The sequence below is a fragment of the Somniosus microcephalus genome, chromosome 1 (assembly GCF_052327205.1).
Source record: "Somniosus microcephalus isolate GS21.2 chromosome 1, FLI_Smic_1.0, whole genome shotgun sequence".
NCBI classification, from domain to species: domain Eukaryota; kingdom Metazoa; phylum Chordata; class Chondrichthyes; order Squaliformes; family Somniosidae; genus Somniosus; species Somniosus microcephalus.
Window position 1 is genome coordinate 438,599,679 of NC_140987.1, and position 15,044 is coordinate 438,614,722.

General features: G+C 46.2%; 1 protein-coding gene across 1 annotated transcript in view; it reads left to right on the plus strand.

Moving 5' to 3' along the window:
- Nucleotides 1-15,044, plus strand: part of LOC147125331 (mastermind-like protein 2) — a 461,240-nt gene that overhangs the window by 24,299 nt on the left and 421,897 nt on the right. The gene's annotated exons all lie outside the window — the stretch shown is intronic.

Sequence of the window (15,044 nt, forward strand, 5' to 3'; positions counted from 1 at the left end):
CGACAGCATATGATATAGAGACAAACCGTGCTGGCAGGCAGCAGATCTGGTAGAAGGGAGCGGGCTTTTACTTTGGGGATGAAGAGCCAGAATAGTTAATGGCAGAGGTCCTGGGGAACCAGGACACAGTTGTGGGACTGATCGGTGAATACACTCAGAAATCGAGCAGCTGTCGCTACCTGGTTAATTGCTAGTTTGGGGGTGTAGACAGAGGGAGAAAAAAACATCATGACATGAAATGATGTCGATTTAGAGGGAAAAGCTGAAACTGGCAACTATTAAATAGAGGCTTGTACAAACTGGTGGGGAAGCCTTCAGTCGCTACTGTCAGCGGTGCTGTTTTTCGGATGAGACGTTAAACCGAGACCCCGTCTGCCCTCTCAGGTGGACGTAAAAGATCCCATGGGCACTATTTCGAAGAAGAGCAGGGGAGTTCTCCCCGGTGTCCTGGGCCAATATTTATCCCTCAATCAACATCACTAAAAACAGATCATCTGGTCATTATCACATTGCTGTTTGTGGGAGCTTGCGGTGCACAAATTGGCTGCCGCGTTTCCTACATCACAACAGTGACTCCACTTCAAAAGTAATTCATTGGCTGTAAAGCACTTTGGGACGTCTGGTGGTCGGGAAAAGGCGCTATACAAATGCAAGTCTTTCATTTTTCCCGGACACTGCTGAGAGCAACCTGGGAGAAAAATCATAATGTCATTAAAAAAAAAATGGTGTGTTCTTTTTTTTCCCGTTTTCTTTCAACACTTTTGTTTATTAGTTATAAAAATATTGGAGATTGGGAAAAAAAAAGCTGCTCGACTGGGGTCGGTTGGAGGTGGCAGGTTAGGTGATGAAGCCTCCAGGAATGTGTCTGACCAGGGTTGCCAACCCCAAACAGATGAGTTCATGTTTTGAGTGTGGTTTCTTCGCCAAAACTATTCCAAAGCCTGCTTAGAACTCAATTAGAATGTAGCTTCTGTTAAATCTAACATCGACCTCATTTTCAAAAATGTCAAACGTGATGTTTGTGGTATTATTACTGAGTGTGCCCTATTGTATCTCTGTTGTGAGTGCTTTGACAGCCTGACTGCAAGTGCCATCTTTCTTTCGGGTGAGACGTGAAACCGAGGCCCCGTCTGCTCTCTCAGGCGGACATAAAAGATCCCGCGGCACTATTTCGAAGAGGAGCAGGGGAGTTCTCCCCGGTGTCCTGGGGCCAATTATTTATCTCTCAATCAACATCACTAAAACAAATTATCCGTCATTATCACATTGCTGTTTGTGGGAGCTTGCTGTGCGCAAATTGTCTGCCGCGTTTCCTACATTACAACAGTGACTCCACTTCAAAAAAATACTTAACTGGCTGTAATGCGCTTTGGGACGTCTGATGGTCGTGAAAGGCGCTATAGAAATGCAAGTTTTTCTTTCTCCTCCCATGAACTACACCCTGTTTACCCGTGGAAGGGAGAATTCCATTCATTTGAAAAAGACAAACTGTGAAGAGAGATGCTGAGGGCCGTGCGCTCATGGCTGCAGTTGTACGGGGCCTTGGTGAGACCACACCTTGAGTATTGTGTGCAGTTTTGGTCGCCTTATCTGAGGAAGGATGTTCTTGCCATGGAGGGAGTGCAGCGAAGATTCACCAGACTGATACCTGGGATGGCAGGAATGACGTATGAGGAGAGATTGGGTCGATTGGGCTTATACTCGCTGGAGTTTAGAAGAATGAGAGGGGATCTCATTGAAACTTATAAAATTCTAACAGGACTAGACAGACTAGATGCAGGAAGGATGTTCCCGATGGCGGAGGAGTCCAGAACCAGGGGTCACAGTCTAAAGCTAAGGGGTAAGCCATTTAGGGCAGAGATGAGGAGGAATTTCTTCACCCAGAGAGTGGTGAACCTGTGGAATTCTCTACCACAGAAGGCAGTTGAGGCCAATTCCTTAAATATATTCAAGAAGGAGTTAGATATATTTCTTAAGGCTAAAGGGATCAAGGGATATGGGGAGAAAGCAGGGACAGGGTACTGAATTTGGATGATCAGCCATGATCTCATTAAATGGCGGAGCAGGCTCGAGGGGCCGAATGGCCTACTCCTGCTCCTGTCTTCTATGTCACTGGTCCTTGATGAGTTAGCTGATCTCAAACAGCAACAACTTGCCATTAACACCTTTATAGTGCCTTTAGCGTACTAAATCGTCCCGAGGCGCTTCACAGGAGCGTTATCAAGCATATTTAACACCGAGCCACATAAGGAGATATTGGGACAGGTGACCCAATGCTTGGTCAAAGAAGTAGGTTTTAAGGAGCATCTTACAAATAAAGTGACTCACAAAAGTCAACGCATAGGCACAATACTTGTACGAGAGAATTTGAATCAGTCCGCGGGGGATCAATATGCCCTATTCAGAATGCTGCCTTTGCCTTTCTCTTAGAGGTTTTTAGGAATGAACAGCTTCTTGGTAAATAATATGGCATCTCAAAATGTAGTTTTGGTATGAGATGTTACAGACACAATACACAAACCGTAGCCATCCACTGAGCCGGGTGCATCCTTGCCAGAACTGAAGACTAGCGGCTAGAACTGGGACATTTATCCTGTTACGATAGCAAAATACTGCGGATGCTGGAAATCCGAAATAACAACAGAAAACGCTGGAAAAACTCAGCAGGCCAGGGCAGCACCCGTGGAGAGAGAAACAGAGTTAACGTTTCAGGTCGAGAACCTTTCATCAGAACTGGAAAAAAGCAGGAAAAGGAATAGATTTTAAAGCAAGTTTAGGGGCTGGGAAAAGGGGGAGGGGATGAAGGAACAAAAGGGAAGGTCAGTGATAGGATAGAAAGCAGGAGAGATTGAGAGGCATTGAGAGACATTAAGGGATATTGAAGGCAGGAGGAGGTGGTAATGGGACAGGTTAAGGAACAAAGGATGGCTCTAGATGAAGTGTGAATTGCGCTGGCAGAATGAAGGACAGCTGCCATGTGGGACGGAACATTTATCCTGTTATAACAACAGAAAATGCTGGAAAAACTCAGCAGGCCAGGCAACATCCGTGGAGAGAAAATAGAGCCAACGTTTCGGGTCAAACCCTTTGTCAAGACTGGAAAAGCACAGGAAATGAAATAGATTAGAAGGCCAGGCTGGGAGAGAACAAAAGAGAAGTGAAGAGACATTAAGAGGTATTCAAAACGAGACGAGATGGTGATAGGACTAGTGGAGAGACAAAAGACAGCTCTAGATTAGGTGTGAAATGCGCTGGCAGAATGGGAGACAGCTGCCATGTGGGAGAGAAAAAAAGGCGGGGGGGGAAAGGGCCAAAACAAAGGTGTGGATAAAAAATAAGTAAAAATGTAATGAGGGCTGAGGTTATGATCTGAAATTGTTGAACTCGATATTGAGTCCAGAGGGCTGTAAAGTGCCTAATCGGAAGATGAGGTGCTGTTCCTCGAGCTTACACTGAGCTTCTGTGGAACAATGCAAGAGCCCGAGTACGGTGAGGTCCGAGTGGGAATGGGGCGGTGAATTAAAATGACAGGCGACCGGAAGCTCGGGGTCATCCTTACAGACTGAACGGAGGTGTTCCGCAAAGCGGTCACTCAATCTGCATTTGGTCTCCCCAATGTAGAGGAGACCACATCCTGTTGTTCACATTTATCCTGTTGTTCCCTTCTGAATAAAGCCATTTCTTTGAAGGAGTCATGCGACAAAAGTGTTAGCAGTCTTTGCACCTTGGTAGACAATGGTCTTTCTTGCATTTTAATTTGATTATGACAACAGCCTGAAGTTACCGATCGTTGTGCTGCACCCATTAACATTTTAAGCGTGCTTCCCCTATTAAGGAAATCCTTTGTTCAGCTAATTTGTGGTCAACATCTCCGTCTTTGTATAAAGCAAATGCTCTGCCTCCATTTTGAAACCTACGGCCTCAAAATCTCTGCATGCCTATATCAGTGTACAACACCTGTGCCTGAATGGTGAGGCCCAAGCTGCCCCCGATATTGGGCCTCGGGCCTCATTTCCATGGAGCCGGTGAACTGCGCAGAGCTGCTGGTGAATCGTAACTGATGAGACGTTAAGCCGAGGCCCCGTCGTACGCTAAGGTGGGCGTTAAAGATCCCACGGCACTATTTCGAAGAAGAGCAGGGGAGTTATCCCCTGCTTCAACCAACATCAATAAAACAGGTACAAAAACAAAATACTGCGGATGGTGGAAATCTGAAATAAAAACAGAAAATGCTGGCCTTTCGTCAGGTCATCGACCTGAAACGTTAACTCTGTTTCTGTCTCTGCAGATGCTGCCTGACCTGCTGAGTATTTCCAGCATTTTCTGTTTTTATTTCAATAAAACTGATGATCTGGTCATTATCGCTGTTTGTGAGAGCTTGCTATGCCTACATTTCCTACATTACAGCAGTGACTACACTTCAAAAAGTACTTCATTGGCTGTAAAGCGCTTTGGGACGTCCTGAGGCCGTGAAAGACATTATATAAATGTAAGTTCTTTTCTTTCTTTAATTGTTCAAGTACTTCAGTTTCTTCATAACTATTTCACTGGTGACGTTTTTTCCATGATCATAGGTACATTTCCCATTCATCTGGTTGCTGGAAAAATGCAATTTTTGTTTCATAACCAATCATTAGGGTTTCTCTTTTGATCCCAACTTTCTCCCCTATTCTCCTGAAGACTGATTCATACTGGGGTGGGGGTATGCTTCCATGGATGCTGCCAGTCCTTCTGTACCTCACCCAACGGACCGTTGTATCAATGCAAGTTTCAGCAGGCTGATTGACTGCAGGAAGATCACAATTCGAGCTCAATCTTGGCTTCACCCAATTTCCAGCCACTTTTCAACAGTTGGACGGCGAGCTGAAATCCTGGGCATTTTTTCTCTTCCTACCTCTGGGGCGGGGTGTGCGGGGGAAGTAGCGGGTCCACTTGTGCTGCCCCACTGCTGTCTCTCTGAGCTCAGTTAACTCTGCACAGATCACCAATCAAACCTTGGCATCTAATGCAGAATAAAGGTTCTGGCCAGGTGGTTTACTACTGCTGGTAAGACCATTTGCCTTGTAAACTAGTGCAAAACTTTTCTGAAATAAAATGGATGGGGGCTATTGTACATTAGTATAATTTATTGACTGGATTTTATAGTATAGCATCCTTCTGTATGTTTCTTTCTATCCATCCCATCTTCTACCCTACATAAACTTGAGCTCATCCAAAACTCTGCTGCCGCCGTGTCCTAACTCGCACCAAGTCCCGTTCACCCGTCACCCCTGTGCTCACTGCCCCGTATCCTAACTCGCACCAAGTCCCGTTCACCCGTCACCCCTGTGCTCGCTGACCCATTATCCTAACTCGCACCAAGTCCCGTTCACCCGTCACCACTGTGCTCGCTGACCCGTGTCCTAACTCGCACCAAGTCCCGTTCACCCATCACCCCTGTGCTCACTGCCCCGTGTCCTAACTCGCACCAAGTCCCGTTCACCCGTCACCCCTGTGCTCGCTGACCTACCTTGGCTCCCAGACCAGCAGCGCCTCAATTTTAAAATTCTCATCTTTGTTTTCAAATCCCTCAATGGCCTCGCCCCTCCCTATCTCTGTAACCTCCTCCAGTCCTACAACCCCCCTGAGATCTCCGCACTCCTCCAATTCTGGCCTCTTGCGCATCCCCGATTTTAATCACTCCACCATTGGCAGCCGTGCCTTCAGCTGCCAAGGGCCCTAAGCTCTGGAATTCCCTCCCCAAACCTCTCCGCCTCTCTCTACCTCTCTCTCCTACTTTAAGATGCTCCTTAAAATTTACCTCTTAATATCTCCTTATGTGACTCGGTGTCAAATTTTGTTTGATAACGCTCTTGTGAAGTGCCTTCAGGTGTTTTACTACATTAAAGGCACTATATAAATACATGTGGTTGTTCTTTACTTCTGATCAGTCTTACTTTGCATTTAGACAGGAGAATATGTGACTCCTCCAACTCCCATAAAATTCAAGGTATGGCTTTCATAAACAGTATCATTTGCTATTTCAGGTTGTTTTGCTGGGCTCAGTTAGTAACATTCTCACCTCTGAGGGTTTGCCATTGTGCGGCACTTCAGTGCCAAGCTGTCACAGTCGCTGTCCTTGGGATGATGTAAAACGGAGACCCCGCCTACCTGCACCGCTGGTTCAGGTGGTGGTTTAAGATCCTGAGGCACTATTCGAAGAAGAGCAGGCAGGAAGTTCTCTTGCTGTCCTGGCCAATGTTCTTTCCTCAACCAGCACCATCAAGGACAAATTAACTGGAAATTCATTTCATTGCTGTTGGTGGGATCTGCGCAAAATTGCCTATTGTGTTTGCCTACATCCCAGCAGTGATGAATTTCAAAGTAATGCATTGCCTGAGAAGTGTTTTGGGGCATTTCAGAGAAACGTGATAATGTGAGACCTAAATATTCGCCTTTTTTGCTACATTTGGGTGCAATAATGATCATCAGTTTACTCCTGCTAGCATTCTTAGCAGCAGTATGGATTAAATGTAATTTTCTTACAGAAAATGGAATCCAAACTCGAGCCAATCTCAGTGGTGTGTTATAAGAACATAAGAAATAGGAGCAGGAGTAGGCCATACGGCCCCTCGGGCCTGCTCCGCCATTCAATAAGATCATGGCTGATCCAAATCTAGACTCACGTCCACTTCCCTGCCCTCTCCCCGTAGCCCCTAATTCCCTTATCTGCTAGGAAAATGTCTATCTCCATTTTAAATTTATTTAATGTTGCAGCTTCCACAGCTCTCTGGGGTAGCAAATTCCATAGATTTACTACCCTCTGAGTGAAGAAGTTTCTCCTCATCTCAGTTTTGAAAGGGCAGCCCCTTATTCTAAGATTATGCCCCCTAGTTCTAGTCTCACCCATCAGTGGAAACATCCTCACCGCATCCACCCGATCAAGCCCCCTCACAATCTTATATGTTTCGATAAGATTGCCTCTCATTCTTCTGAACTCCAATGAGTAGAGGCCCAACCTACTCAACCTTTCCTCATACGTCAACCCCCTCATCTCTGGAATCAACCGAGTGAACCTTCTCTGAACCGTCTCGAGAGCAAACCTCTTTTCCAACAGTTTTGCGGTGAGGACAAAGATAGTTGTTGTCATCTAGGGGCTTATTCATTAACAACAACAACAACTTGTATTTATATAGCACCTTTAACGTAGCAAAACGTCCCACGGCGCTACGCAGGAGTATTTTAAGACAAAAAAGTTTAACACTGATCCACATAAGGATAAATTAGGGCAGGTGACCAAAAGCTTGGTCAAAGACGTAGGTTTTAAGGAGCGTCTTAAAGGAGGAAAGAGAGGTAGTGAGGCGGACAGGTTTAGGCAGGGAATTCCAGAGCTTAGGGCCCGGGCAACAGAAGGCACGGCCACCAATGATTGTGCGATTATAATCAGGGATGCTCAAGAGGACAGAATTAGAGGAGCGCAGATATCTCGGGGAGTTTGTAGGGCTGGAGGAGATTACAGAGATAGGAAGGGGCGAGACCATGGAGGGATTTGAAAACAAGGATGAGAATTTTGAAATCGAGGCGCTGCTTAATCAGGAGCCAATGCACAGGGGTGATGGGTGAATGGGACTTGGTGGGAGTTAGGACACGGGCAGCCGTGTCTTGGATGACTTCAAGTTTACGTAGGGTGGAATGTGGGAGGCCAGCCAGGAGTGCTTTGGAATAGTCAAGCCTAGAGGTAAGAAAGGCATGGATGAGGGTTTCAGCAGCGGATGAGCTGAGGCAAGGGCGGAGACGGGCGATGTTACGGAGGTGGAAGTGATGCAGATTAAACTCGAAAGATTCAGCAAACTTTCTGTCAATATGATCCTGTTTGCTCTCTCAGGTGGACGCAAAAGATCCCACGCCACTATTTCAAAGAAGAGCAGGGGAGTTCTCCCCGATGTCCTGGTCAATATTTAGCCCTCAGCCAACATCACTAAAACAGATGATCTGGTCATCATCTCATTGCTGTTTGTAGGAGCTTGCTGTGTTTCCTATATTACAACAGTGACCATACTTTAAAAGTATTTCTTTGGCTGTGAAAAGATTTGGGATGTCCTGAGGTCATGGAAGGCGCTGTATAAATACAAGTCCTTTCTTTTTTACAAAAGCTTTTTAACATATCAATGTAGGCAACACATAATGGCTCACTGTATTTGTGTCGTGGTGGCTGCCACCTGCCTTAGTGTGAATATCTGCTCACAAACCGGGCTGGCCGATTATTTTTTTGAGGTTAATGGCTAGAATCTGCATCACAGGTTAATTAGGGATCCGTCAAAGCCACTTAAGGGGCACGACACATTATAAAGATAGTGCCGAACTCCACTGGGTTGATGCTGAATTTTCCCTGCTTGGATGCCATCCATTTGGCATCCAGGAGCAGGCTTAATGCCAACCTACAGGGTTTCCAGTGAAGCTGCTGGCTGCTGGGTCTTCCCACTGACATCAGCAGGGCAGCTCCCGGCTGTGCACAGAGACCTACAATGGCCACTCCTGACAGGAAATCAAAAAAGAGAAATGAAAACGGCAAACGTTCCACCAAAGTTTCCATGCGAACAGCCACAACTTGTCACAACCCAGTGGCGCGCATCTTATTCCAAATTCCTCACTCTTCTGTTCGGGTTAATCAGTAAAAGAGAGATGAGTCTGGGGACTTTGATCTCCGACAACAGTCACGTACCACATCAAGTGTTTTTTTCAATCATCTTTGGTTAAAAAGGTCTCCTTTGAAAAGGTGACACTTTGTTTCGCAACCGTGAACAGCTTAGCCTCTGATGTGGCATTACTCTTGTTTTATTACCTGCGCCCTTCTGAGTAAGCTAATGGAGCAAGGCTTCATTTTCATTTGGTCGGAGCTCTTTCCAGGTTAGTCATGTGGAATACAATGAACAGTACACCCCCCTTGTTTTCCTCCTGTGGTATTTTCTGTGGGTTTTTTTTTAAAAGCAGGTGCAGACCCCTGCCACTGCCATTTTTATTCCCCTGGGAGGGTGATTGTGGTCCCTGTTTACACAAAGAATAAGCCTCTTGTGTTTTCACTAACGTGTACACAATGAGAACAATGGGGCAGTGTGTGTCTCTCTCTCTCTCTCTCTGGTGGCTGTTCTCACTTTCGAGCACATCGAGCAAAAAATTTTTTTTTTAATTCTTTCCTCGAACCCGTTTGGCGTTTCTGCCACTTCCTGAATTAAGAGGGGGGGGGGGGGTGGTCTGTCTGATTGTTAACTATTTCTGCCACAGCTGTTCTGAAACACGTCCAAACTTTTTCTTCATTTCCTTTGCTTGTGCTTTACATTTCCAGATCACCTCAAGTTTTACGGTCCTGCCGTTTGCTTCCTTTACTTTGGTGAAACTTATCCCGCACAATGGTATTTATCCAGCAGTTTGGAACAGGCAGCAGACCGTTCCATTCATCGTTAATGTTGAAAAGTAACGTTAGTGTGAGAGTTTACTTTGAACTGCAGGCAGATCAGCAGTTTAATCATGGAGGGGCTTATTTACAATGGCTTGCAGTGGGTGTGCAGGACCAGGCAGCAAACTGCACCGCACCACACTGACTCATTTGCTTTCCTTCTATTTATGAACACCCTATGGGTTCTCCCAACCCTCAAAAGCAGGGGCATCTTGTTCGTGTCTGTACAACAGGCTCTTGTTACAAAACAAGCAGCTGTCAAAGCCTGAAGCACTGGAGTAATGAGGCAGAGTTGAAACCAGAGTTAGCGCTAGTATTTTAAAGACAAGTTCAAATTGTAAAAGAACTTAAAAGCCACTTTAATTCTCCGCTCCACTCCCACTTTGACCTCGCCGTCCTCGGCCTCTTGCACTGTTCCAACGAAGCTCAACGTAAGCTCGAGGAACAGCACCTCATCTTTCAATTAGGCACTTTACAGCCTTCTGGACTCAACATAAGAACATAAGAACATAAGAAATAGGAGCAGGAGTAGGCCAATCGGCCCCTCGAGCCTGCTCCGCCATTCAATAAGATCATGGCTGATCTGATCCTAACCGCCAATCCACTATCACAGAACCATCTCCTGAATCTAACAGAATTAGACACACGAAATAGGAGCAGGATCAGGCTACACACCCCCTGGGCCCGCTCCGCTACCCACAGGGCCATGACCGATCTGAACCTAGACTCATGTCCAAATTCCTGCCCGCTCCCCGTAACCCTTAATTCCCTTTACTTCTAGGAAACTGTCTATTTCTGTTTTAAATTTATGTAATGATGTAGCTTCTACAGTTTTTTGGGCAGCATATTCCATGGACCTACCACCCTCTGAGTGAAGTAGTTCCTCCTCATCTCAGTTTTGAAAGAGCAGCCCCTTATTCTAAGACTATGCCCCCTAGTTCTAGTTTCACCCATCATCGGGAACATCCAACCCCTTCACAATCTTATATGTTTCAATAAAATCGCCTCTCATTCTTCTGAACTCCAATGAGTAGAGTCCCAATCTACTCAACATCGAGTTCAACAATTTCAGACCATAACCTCTGCCCCAATGTTTTCACATGGCAGCTCTTGAGGATTCTGCTATTCCCATTTACACCTCTTCTAGACTCATCTTTTTGTCTCTTTACTTGTCCCATTATCATCTCATTTTGCTTTTGTCATTTAATCTCTCCTACCGCCCACCCTATCACCACAGACCTTCCCTTTTGTTCTGTCCTCCCCTCCCCCCTTTCCCTGCCCCTGCACTTGCTTAACATTTCTACTTTTTCCAGTTCTGATGAAAGGTCACAGACCTGAAACGTTAACTCTGTTTCTCTCCCCACAGATGCTGCCTGACCGGCTGGGTATTTTCAGTATTTTCTGTTTTTATTTAAAAGTGCCTGGTTTCATCATCTAAATCACTTCTTAAATAAAAGTTTTTTCTATTCTCTTTCCTTTTTTCATAAACTGTGCTACTTATCCCGCAAAAAAAGCTGGAAATGTTGAAACAGAACACCCTCCGTTTAAGGGCAGTGAAAAATCCAATCTCTCGCCTCCGACTAATCCGTCCAACCAAAAACCGTGGAAGAAATAAACCAGCTGAGAGGTTTGGTTTCCTTCAAGTTGCCTTGACATTTTTTTATTTGTTTATGGGATGTGGGCATCGCTGGCAAGGTCAGCAATTATTGCCCATCCCTAATTGCCCTTGAGAAGGTGGTGGTGAGCCGCCTTCTTGAACCGCTGCAGTCCGTGTGGTGAAGGTACTCCCACAGTGTGGTATGGTATGGCAGCTGTAGCTCCCATGACCGGAAAGCCCTGCAGCGGGTAGTCAAAACTGCCCAACGCATTACCGGCACCCGGCTACCGACCATAGAACATATATATCAGAAACGCTGCCTACGGAGGGCACGGTCCATCATCAAAGACCCTACCCACCCCAGCCACAGTCTGTTCGCCCTCCTACCATCTGGAAGACGCTACAGATGCATTCGCACCCGTACGACCAGATTTAGGAACAGCTTCTTTCCCAGGGCTGTCATCCTACTGAACTCCACAAATAAACACTAAAGCCTGCACATCTGCCGATGCACTTTATTATGGTCATATTTATGCTAATATATATGTACAAATGTATGTTGAAATGTTTAAGTGTCCTAATCCAAATTGTACACTCTCGGGAGCCGCAAGCCTACATTTCGTTGTACTGCACTTGTGCACTAACAATGACAATAAAAGTTGATTTGATTTGATTTGATTTGAGGGAGGGAGTTCCAGGATTTTGACCCAGCGACGATGAAGGATCGGCCGATATACTTCTAAGTCAGGATGGTGTGTGACTTGGAGGGGAACTTGGAGGTGGTGGTGTTTCCATGCGCCTGCTGCCCTTGTCCTTCTAGGTGGTAGAGGTTGCGGGTTTGGGAGGTGCTGCCGAAGAAGCCTTGACGAGTTGCTGCAGTGCATCTTGTAGATGGTACACACTGCAGCCACGGTGCGCCAGTGGTGGAGGGAGTGAATGTTTAAGGTGGTGGATGGGGTGCTAATCAAGCGGGCTGCTTTGTCTTGGATGGTGTTGAGCTTTTTGAGTGTTGTTGGTGCTGCACTCATCCAGGCAAGTGGAGAGTATTCCATCACACTCCTGACTTGTGCCTTGTAGATGGTGGAAAGACTTTGGGGAGTCAGGAGGTGAGGCACTCGCCACAGAATACCTAGCCTCTGACCTGCTCTTGTTGCCACAATATTTATGTGGCTGGTCCAGTTAAGTTTCTGGTCAATGGTGACTGCACTGTGAAGTTTCACAATTGGCTCCACTAGCTAAGCAACACTGCAATAGATGTCTCAGCAGCTATTCTGAGTGCAACAGCATCCAAACGTATAATTTACTCCTGGGAACTGAAGATTGGCTTCTACACCAAACACTAACTCCGTGCATTCAGAGTGTAGTGGACATGGCCCAGGATCCTAGTCTACAGTTCCCCCTATCTTTCTGCACCCAGATTCCTTCAGGCAACACCAAATTGGCTTTTTTCTTCAAACCAAAGATGCACAAGCCTTTCCCTTTGCAATGTAGATGTGGCTTCCTTTAATCAAAAATATGCAAAGACAACTTTGTCCAATCATGGAGATTTGAATATACCTTCATAGAATCATAGAAATTTACGGTGCAGAAAGAGGCCATTCGGCCCATCGTGTCTGTGCCGGCTGAAAAAGAGCTATCCAGCCTAATCCCACTTTCCAGCACTTGGTCCGTATCCTTGTAGGTTACGGCACTTCAAGTGCATATCCAAGCACTTTTAAAATGTGATGAGCGTTTCTGCCTCTACCACCCTTTCAGACAGTGAGTTCCAGACCCCCACCACCCTCTGGGTGAAAAAGTTCACCTCAACTCCCCTCTAATCCTTCCACCAATTACTTTAAATCTATGCCCCCTGGTTATTGACCTCTCTGCTAGGGGAACTAGGTCCTTCATATCCACTCTATCTAGGCCCCTCATAATTTTATACACCTCAATCAAGTCTCCCCTCAGCCTCCTCTGTTCCAAAGGAAACAACCCCAGCCTATCCAATCTTTCCTCATAGCTAAAATTCTCCAGTCCTGGCAACATCCTCGTAAATCTCCTCTGTACCCTCTCTAGTGCAATCACACCTTCGCCTGACTACACCGAACTCTGCTTTCGTCGTTCTGTTTTGTTACATGGAAGATGAAATACTTTGCTATTTTATAGAACAGTAATCTAACATGATACTTTGCCCCCTTAAAGGAACAGAAGTGATCTGTAGGAGAAAAATCTAATGTCTTCAACAGCCCTGTCTTCTGACTAGAGGCAGCGGTCTTGAAAACACCTGGTAGGAATGGGCGCCAAATGTGGAATTATTATTAAAGACACATAAAGGCACTGGAGGTTAAATCATTTCTGAGCTTATAGTTAAGAGCATTCAGGGCTACAACAGCCCATTTTTCCATACGTCACCTCTGAACTGATAGTTTATAGATAGTGTGCACTAATCTAATAAACAGCACTGTTTGCAGGTCTACGTATCACTGAGTCCAACCTGGCCTCGATATTATAAAATAAAACTGCAAGAAATTGTACTCCAGTCCTTCCCTACAGGTGCTGGATCACAGCAGGCCCAGCAGCCCCACTTCATGTGGGAGTTTAGATAGTGAATTTTAGAGAGGCTGTTTGGCAACGGGGGGCATCGCAGATCAGCCTGAACTAATCCCCACCTGACATCCTGGTGCTGGGATCAGGCTGATCTGTGATGGCCGCCCCCACCCTGCTGTGGTCATCAGATACCGGGTATGAGGTGCAGAAACCATGTTGATTTTTTTGTTATTTTACTTTACCAAATCCAGGGGCACCGATGGTCAATTGTAAGGCCCCAACTGCTGCCAGTCTAGGTTTATCTAAGTCAGCATAGACTAGTAATCAAGACCTGTGGGTAGACTTTCCCCCCCTGAGCGGACGTCGACTTTTAGCGGAGCCCGGTGGAGCACCCTTGCTCCTCCCGGCCCCACGTCAAGCTTAGTCTTGTCGGCTCCTCTTTGGCCCAGCCGCCAGCTGACACTGGGTGGCCCCCCCCCGCACAGCGCACGGCTCCACCCAGTTCAGTCCAAAAATAGCATCGGGGGCCTATTGGCGTCCTATAACCGCACCCGCCCCGCCATTTAAATATGTACGATAGCAAAATACTGCAGATGCTGGAAATCCGAAATAACAACAGAAAATGCTGGAAAAATTCAGCAGGCCAGGCAATATCCGTGGAGAGAGAAATAGAGTCAACGTTTCAGGTCAAAACCCTTTGTCAAGACTAGAGAAGCACAGGAAATGAAATAGATTAAAAGGCCAGAACGGGGGCTGGGAGAGAACAAAAGGGAAGTGAAGAGATATTAAGAGGTATTCAAAACAAGACGAGATGGTGATAGGACTAGTGAAGACAAAAGACGGCTCTAGATTAGGTGTGAAATGCGCTGACAGAATGAGAGACAGCTGCCATGTGGGAGAGAAAAAAAGTGGGGGGAGTGGTGGGGGAAAGGGCCAAAACAAAGGTGTGGATAAAAAATAAGTAAAAATGTAATAGGGGCCGAGGTTATGATCTGAAATTGTTGAACTTGATATTGAGTCCGGAAGGCTGTAAAGTGCCTAATCGGAAGATGAGGTGCTGTTCCTCGAGCTTACGCTGAGCTTCCGTGGAACAATGCAAGAACCCGATTACAGTGAGGTCCAATGTAGAGGAGACCACATCGTGAGCAGCGAATACAGTATACTAGATTGCAAGAAGTACAAGTAAGTTGCTGTTTCACCTGGAAGGGGTGTTTGTGGCCCTGGACAGTGGGAAGGGGGGAGGTAAAAGGGCATGTGTTGCATCTCCTGCGCTTGCACGGGAAGCATTTAAATATGTAAATCAGTTGTGCGCCCTCTTCGGGCGCACGCCTGGGCCACCTGCTCGGCGGACACCAGCAAAATGGAAACGGTCACCATGACGACGGACGGGAGGCCCAAATATCCATCCCCCTGGAGTCTTCTGATCTGTACAGCCTCGCACTACACCAGGTGATATCTTTTTTAAAACAATTTTAAACTTCAACCCAC